The sequence below is a fragment of the Rosa chinensis genome, chromosome 7 (genome assembly GCF_002994745.2).
Source record: "Rosa chinensis cultivar Old Blush chromosome 7, RchiOBHm-V2, whole genome shotgun sequence".
In the NCBI taxonomy this organism is placed as follows: Eukaryota; Viridiplantae; Streptophyta; class Magnoliopsida; order Rosales; family Rosaceae; genus Rosa; species Rosa chinensis.
The window spans coordinates 34392645-34400794 of NC_037094.1; positions in this window are offsets into that span (position 1 = coordinate 34392645).

Here is an 8150-nt window from a genome sequence, read left to right on the forward strand (position 1 = left end):
CCCGCGCGTTGCTGCGGGGTTGACTATTATGAATGAAATGGAGAAAAAGTGTTGATTGAAGTGAAGCAGGTGTTTGGACTTCATATTGAATCAACTTCTCTATTGAGACTTTCCGGGAAGATCCAAAGGCTTTAGTATTGGACTTCATATTGAATCAACTTCTCTATTGAGATTTTCCGGGAAGATCCAAAGCCTTTAGTATTATAAGCGCAAGTACCCTTCATCGACGAAGGAGAAATTGTTGCAACAGCCAACTTGGCATGAAGAATAGTCCAAGAAACTAAGGAGAAATTGTAGAAAATCAATGATACGGCATCAAAATGACTATTAAATCACTACTAAGCTCAATACATAATTATGTGAATAAACAATATGAAACATAATTATAATATATTTATGAATGAGCATAATTATAATGCAGATCTTATCAAGGTTTTAATTGTTCCTCCTGCGATCAATTGTATTAAGGAACTTTTTAATTAAACATAAACACAGCAAAGTCACTATCTGCTTTCAACTTTCATCAGACTTGGAATCCAAATTCTGAAATTAGACAATTAAATTCAATCACAAAGAGAGAAACACACCAAGATCACCTTTGATCAAATCCTACTTCTTCCTATTTTAAGGAGATCCAGAATATGTTCATTATCTTTCACTCTCTGTCTTCACGCAAAAGAACAAAGATGAAATCTCACTTACTTTTGCTAACATATCTGCCATGCAAGCTGCTTTTAAGAATAGAAATGCAAGAAATGATCTATGAATTCAATTGAAAGTATAAAAAAAATAATATGAAAATAACAACGAAGCAAACAAATCTTGAAATTATACCAGCTAACATTGCAATAAGCTCAAAAACACTGTGGTACAACACTCAATTTAATAACCCAACAGACAAACCTTATCATGAATAAACAATTTCAATCACAAACTCTAATACATTACTAAATCATCTTCCTAACTTTACTTTAACATGCATCCATGTAAACCATTATTTCTCTTCCTAATCTGTCTGAGAATTCATAAAGAGTTTACACCTTTTGACAAAAGTTTAGATTCATCATGTGCACACATCAATCCACTCCAATTGCTATTCAAATTTTCCCATACACTTTTCAGAAGTCGTTTTCCTTATTCAATCAATCATATTAGTGAACTTTTTAATTAAGCATAAACATAGCAAACTCACTATCTGAATTCACCTTTCAATCACAAACAGAAAGAGAAACGCACCAAGATCACATCGAACAACTTGCCTTCGTCAGCCTTGATGAAATCCTAGTTCTTCGTCTTCCACTCTTTGTCCTCACGCGACAGAAAGAGAAACAACAAAAATATATCAGCTCATTTGCACCTAATCCAAACCTAAACTATCAAATCTACAAAACAACAGAGGTCTTTCCTCTGTTCCTTCTTTCACCCTCCAAGAATACAGCAGAAAGCTCTTTCTTTTCGATTACGATCCAACTGACTCAGTCCCAAATCTCACACTTGTGCTGCGAATACCAAAGTTGAAGAAAACCACTTCGATCTGACTCAGTCCCATATCTCAATGCTGCCAATACCAAAAACTGACGGACAATAGCTTCACATTTATGATGGTGAAATCTACCTACTGTTGTGACTACCCTATAACAGAAATTGCATCCCCACCATCAAAAAGCAAATATCTAATGTGAGGGATTGATGCAAGCAGAACCAAAATCCAAACAGAGCAAGAATCAAAAACCACATGCATTAAGATATCAAATTCAAATTCAGAATTCATATGAATTCAACCCAGAACTCTAAATTTCCAAACTTTCTCAGAAAGTGATGTAAAATTAAGGGAAGACAATGAAAATACAAAACAAAACAATTCACTTGAACATTCAAATTCCCACAAATTTGGTATATTTCAATGAGCAGAGCATTGAACAGTCAAATACCCAAATTCATGCTCTTCCAGTCCCCTTGTCCCTCATCTCGTCTCCTCTCTTTTGTTGTGTGTCAAAAACATCCCAGAAAGTAGAAAATCCACTTGACCAAATCAGCTTCCCTTACCACTGTCAGACAATTTCACCAGAAATTAGAGCCAATTTGATGGTGTTTTTTTTTAGGCGGCCTCGATTAAGCAGTATGCATGGATGATATAACTCCCGGAAGTTGTTGGCTGGGTGAGTGGAGGCGGAGCTCCGGACGATGGCCAAGAGAGAGAGATCGAGCTGGAGGGCTCCTTTCTTTCCTTTTTGTTTTTTTGGTTATACACACATAAAAGAGGAATGGCAAGAATTCTCTATCTTTCCTGAATATCACCTCTCTATCTCTCACTCTCTCTTCTGCAGATTTAGATGAGTAGAATTCTGGAATTCAGCTTCGTAGTGGTGTCCTGCATGATTTCAGTTGTTGATTTCCCCTTCATTGTTCTCTCTTCGTGGAGCAAGGAAACAGAGCCACGCGGAAAGCCTCGGATGCCAATGAAGACGTACACCTGTCGGGGCAATCAGGTAAAAAGCCAAAGAGAATGCAGGGGCAAAACGGGCATGTCACTGTATTACTATTCATTCAACAGTACCATTCTCATTTTACTTTTATATATGTATAATTTCAAGAGAGAAAACAATTTCACAAGAGAAAACAAAAAAACTAAGTAACATGTTTATTTTTTGTTTTTTTTTCTTTTTGTTTTTGTTACAAGCGTGGCCTAAAAGGCCCAAACAAAACAATAAAAAGAACTAAATGTTAGAGCAGGAGCTCCTCCTTGCTCTAGAAATTGCAGAAATGTCATCAAGATAAGCCAGAGCAGCATGAGTTACATGTTTATTTTCACTAACATTATTGGATGGAAAAGGTAGGTAGGATGGGGTCTAAAAAGGAAAAGGGGAGAGCACAAATTTCAAAAGAGAGGAATTGGAAATCTCAAAATCAACACTCATGTAAGCTGAATTGAAGGATGAAAGCAATTTTTTCGTTTTGCTTTTAAAAAATCCTAGTACGCGCTCCCTCTCTTGGTGCGAGTTCTTGCTTTCAACTAGTTCAGATTAATGAGAAGTTAGCGATTTGAAATAGAAATATGCTCAGATTTGATCTGTCATATGCTTTGACATTTTGCTATGGTGGTGGTTTGACTAGTTGGCAAGGCTATGTGCTTTCTTTCAAAATGAGGGGTGATTTTTTTGCAAACGATGTCGGTGGCTTTGGGGGTTCCTGAATGACATGGTGGGTGGTGATTGCTGCTTTGGGAGCAAGGGATGATGGGTGTTGGTGGTGTCTGATGCGGGTGTCTAGCTCTAGTTTGGAATGATCATGGTCCAGCCTAGTTGTTTGGCAGTGGAGCTATGAGAGTGGTAAGGAAGGAGGCAGTGATTGTCGGGTGGAAATGCGGGTCGATGTGTGGTGGTGGTGTTTGGAACGGGGGTCTTACTTTGGTCTGGATTGGTTGGGTTTCAGTCTTAAGTGTGTTGGTGGTGGTGTTCTGGTGGGTCGGGCTTGTTGCAGCCATCCCATTCAATTTGACCATTTTTTGGCTTGGATTTAACCTTGGGCGCAACCTATCTTACTTTTATTTTGAGTGGTGCTATTCACATACTCATTTTCTCTATTCACACACCCCTTTTATTTATATATTACTTAATTTTTTTTTTTTTACAAATTATCCTAACTACATTCCCTTGTAATTTTTTTTATTTTTTCTATTTGGCAAGTCAATCATTCCCAAATCCTAAACCCTTATTGTTGACAATTGTATGCTTGATCATATTTTGATTATTCTGGCCTTGCATAATACATTCTTATAATTGTCTTCTACTTTCGCTACACCAAACATAGATTAAATTAAGAGTTGAACAAATTAGCCATATCACTAGAGATAGAATGCTTTATTCCACCGGTGGAACAATAGCTAAAACATTGGGAATGATATCTTGAATCAACGTTGTTGAAGCAGATCGATGTGAGAGGTTTTGGATCTCATTTAGTTTAGGTGATATGCTTATACCTTTCTTCAATTCTGTATAGCTAGCAGTCATGACATACCTAAATTTCCAAATTTAGTCACATAGTGATTTTTCATTTGAGCCCTAAACTTTGCCACACTATGTGCTGGACTTTTGACAGATAACATTTTGTCTTGCCAATTAGGTTTTATTTATTTATTATTATTATTATTTTATCTCTTCTTCTTCTTAATTAGCAATGACATTCACAAGATAAGGATAAATATTACACAAGATTCCATTCAATTTGATATATTATGGTTATGTAACTACTATGCCATTAACCAACCATCTATACATTTTAGTTCAATAACTGTAACTACTACTCTAAATAACCAACTAGATATTGGATTGACATTCTATTCACAATGTTGAATTAGGTCCGGTACCTTTCTACCTAACAATCAGAGTGTGGAGAAGGAAAACCATATTTACTGCAGAAAATTAGTGTTACTTGGAAGATCTTTGCAATTTGGATTCATTTGGATGAATGTAATTACCTGGGAAACATATTTCTTGTCTAATAATACAGTTCATTATTTCACTTAATGAAGGTATTTTCCCCCTTCATTTATAGGTAAAAAAAATTGATTTATTGTATAATGATGTTTGATTCATGATTGACTTGCCAAATATAAAAAAGAAAAAGAAACAAAATTACAAAGACCCTTTAGGGTAATTTGTAAACAAAAAAAATTTGAATTAAAGTAATAGAAAAATAGAGGGGGTGTGTGAATAGAGAAAAGAGGTGTGTGAATAGCAACACCCTTTATTTTTAATTTTTACTAGGTGATATTTGTCTGCTCTTCTTTCCCTTTAGTTGTGATAGCTGGAGCCTGGAGGTGGGGTTGCTTGATTGTTGTCTGGTCTTTTCTTTTCTTTTGAAAAAAAATTTGTATGAGTCTTTCTAAATATATCCAGTAAATATCCAAGTACATCTGACAAAGTTTTCACACCCAACAAGTTTCTCAATTATAAAAACACAACAGAATACTCACAATAGTTCCATCGCATCGCTCATGGTGACAGATTATAGTATTAAACTAGAACCAGTAATCACTCTTGTAAGCCCTTTCTCTGCAGTTTTTCTTCCCTAACAATAATAAATTCAAAGCAACATTAATAATAATCATACATAGTGCAATAAACATAAAAGCACCAACAATAAAAAAGAACATATCTTTGATACTTTATGGTAGGTCAAAGGCCTGCTAACTTAAGGGACAGTTTTTAAGGGATTGCTGATGGCTGAAAATAAATTCACAGTTTTAAGTTGTTATAATTTCTGTTTTTATACTTAATACATGTGGTTGAGATGCATTTGTCCCTCATAGTCCCTCAAATATGTCCCTTAGGTGAGAAAATCCAGACACATTTGTTTTGTTAATTGTGGTCCTATGACTCACCTACGACATAGAATTTATTTCATTTTCAGTTTTGTCCAAATAATTGTATATTTTTGCATTTCTATTATAGCATATTTTATTATTTCAATTTTCTATTATTTCAATTTTATATGTGGTCCTGTTAATTGTGGAGTAGAGAGGAAATCGTTGTATCTTCTGGTTGATAATAGGGGCCTCTTTATATAGAGGATTACAATGCATAAAATCCGAATCACACAAGGAAAGATAATCATACATTGAATAGGAATATCTAGATTCTTCTAATTAAACCCTATTACCACTAGGTCAAGTAACCTAGGGTTTGGGCTAGACATAAAATAGGGATTTACTTGAACGCTCCCCCTTGTGTTGCCCAAATACAGTGCTTCTCTCGTTGCCTTGCTAAAAACCTTGCCGAGTAACAAAAACCCAGTGAGACAAAAATAACCTCGCTCGAAGGGGAAAAACAGCACAACACACCCTTCACGTTTCGAGATTTACATGTAGACATCTCCCCCTGATGTCTACACCTCCCCTGATGACTACGATAATAGGAGTTCAGATAATTTTCGCAAGCTAATTCTTGCCACATGTTTCTTGAACGTGGATTTGGGCAATGACTTAGTAAACAAGTCTGCCACATTGTCCTCAGATCTAACCTGGTTTATTTTGATCTTGAGAAGCTTCTGTTGTTGCTGATTGTAGAAGAATTTGGGCGATATATGCTTGGTGTTGTCGCCTTTGATGTAGCCTTGCTTCATTTGTTCAATGCAAGCAGCATTATCCTCATAAATGCTCATTGGCTTATCTGTGGTAGACTTCAGACCACAATTGCTTCGAATATGCGTAACTATGGATTGAAACCATATACATTCACGAACTGCTTCATGAAGAGCAATGATCTATGCATGATTCGAAGAGGTAGCGACTAAGTAGACCTCCAAGATATTGTGGTCTTTCCCATGGTGAATACATAGCCAATTTGGGAGCGACCTTTGTGTGGGTCATAGAGGTACCCAACATAAGCAAAACCTTCTGTACTTACATGAGCATTTGCGAAGCATAATTAGCTATAATGAGCCACGCTTATGCTACCGCCAGCTGTACCAACTCCTACCAGCGGACTGACTTACGGAAACACAGCCAAGTAGGCTACCGCCTGAGCCCCAGCTCACCCCCAGATCGCCTCAGACGGGCCACCATGCGCCACTCCAAGATAGCATCAGAAGCTCCAAAAGCTGGGAACTGAAGCATATTAGTCCCACATCGAAAACATGGAAGAGGTTAGGCTCTTCCCCACCTATAAAAGGTTCTCTCATCTCTCCTCATTAATTACGCATTTACTACTTACCTACTGTTATTCTATCAACACAAATACATTAACTAACTTAGGCATCGGAGAAGAAAAGATCGCCCAACGCGGTCTCCCTCTGATACCCTTTGTATTTTACTTGACAGATAGCGGAAGCTCTGAGAACATCATAAGTAGCGGTCCGCCCACCGAACCAGCGTTAACTGAGATTTGGATCACCACTCAATTTTAGACATTAACATTGGCGCCGTCTGTGGGAATCCTTGAACAAAAGGCCATCTCACCACAACAATCACCATGACTAATGGTAGTGGGGGAAATGCTGAGGGCCAAGCAGATCAGTCCGCCAACCCATTGGACCAGCGTTAACCGAGATTTGGGTCACCGCTCAATCTTAGACATTATCACCTTCCAAAATACTTATATCATTTTGGGATGGGGAGAGGGAACGCAGTTCACCATGTATGGCGTCCCTGGCACTTGATGGGTCTGAATCCATCTTCTCTATGTAGGAATAGAACAAGCCTATATCAATCGTACTATTTAGGTGTCTAAAGATATCTTTAACACCAGTCCAATGGCATCGTGTTGGCGCAGAACTATATCTAGCTAGCAAGTTCACAGCGAATGAAATGTCCCATCTTGTGCATTGTGTTAAGTACAATAATGCGCCTATTGCAGTTGGGTAGGGCACTTCTGCCTCTAGCACTTCTTCATCCTCATCTTTTGGATAGAATGGATCCTTCTTTGGATCAAGACTGCAAACGATCATTTGGGTGCTCGAAGGCTTAATCTTGTCAGTGTTGAAACGCCTAAGCATATTTTGAGTATAAGCTGATTGATGAATCAGGATACCATCTTTAAAGTGCTCAAGTTCTAAACCAAAGAAAAACCATGTTCTCCCAAGATCTTTCATCTCAAACTCAGATTTCAAGTGTTCAGCGGTTTTCCTTAACTCTTTAAGGGTGCCAATTATGTTCATGTCATCGACATAAACCGCTACTATTGCAAATCCGGAACTTGTTCACTTTATGAACACACATGGGCATAGTTCATTGTTGACATATCCCTTACCGATCAAGTAGTCACTTAGACGGTTATACCATATCCGTCCGAATTGTTTCAATCCATATAGTGAGCATTTCAATCTTATAGCAAACACGCTCCGTGGTTTAGAGCCACTTGATTTGGGGAACTGAAGTCCATCTGGGACCTTCATGTATATCTCTATATCTAGATCCCCATATAGATACGCAGTAACCACATCCATAAGCTGTATGTTCAGTTTTTCATAAACTACCGAACTGACAAGGTAGCGGAACGTAATGACGTCCATTACGGGAGAATATGTCTCCTTGTAGTCGATTCTAGGGTGTTGTGAGAAGCCTTGTGCCACAAGGTAAGCTTTGTACTTTATAATCTCATTTCTCTCAAAACGCTTTCTAACGAATACTCATTTGTGACCAACTGGTTTGG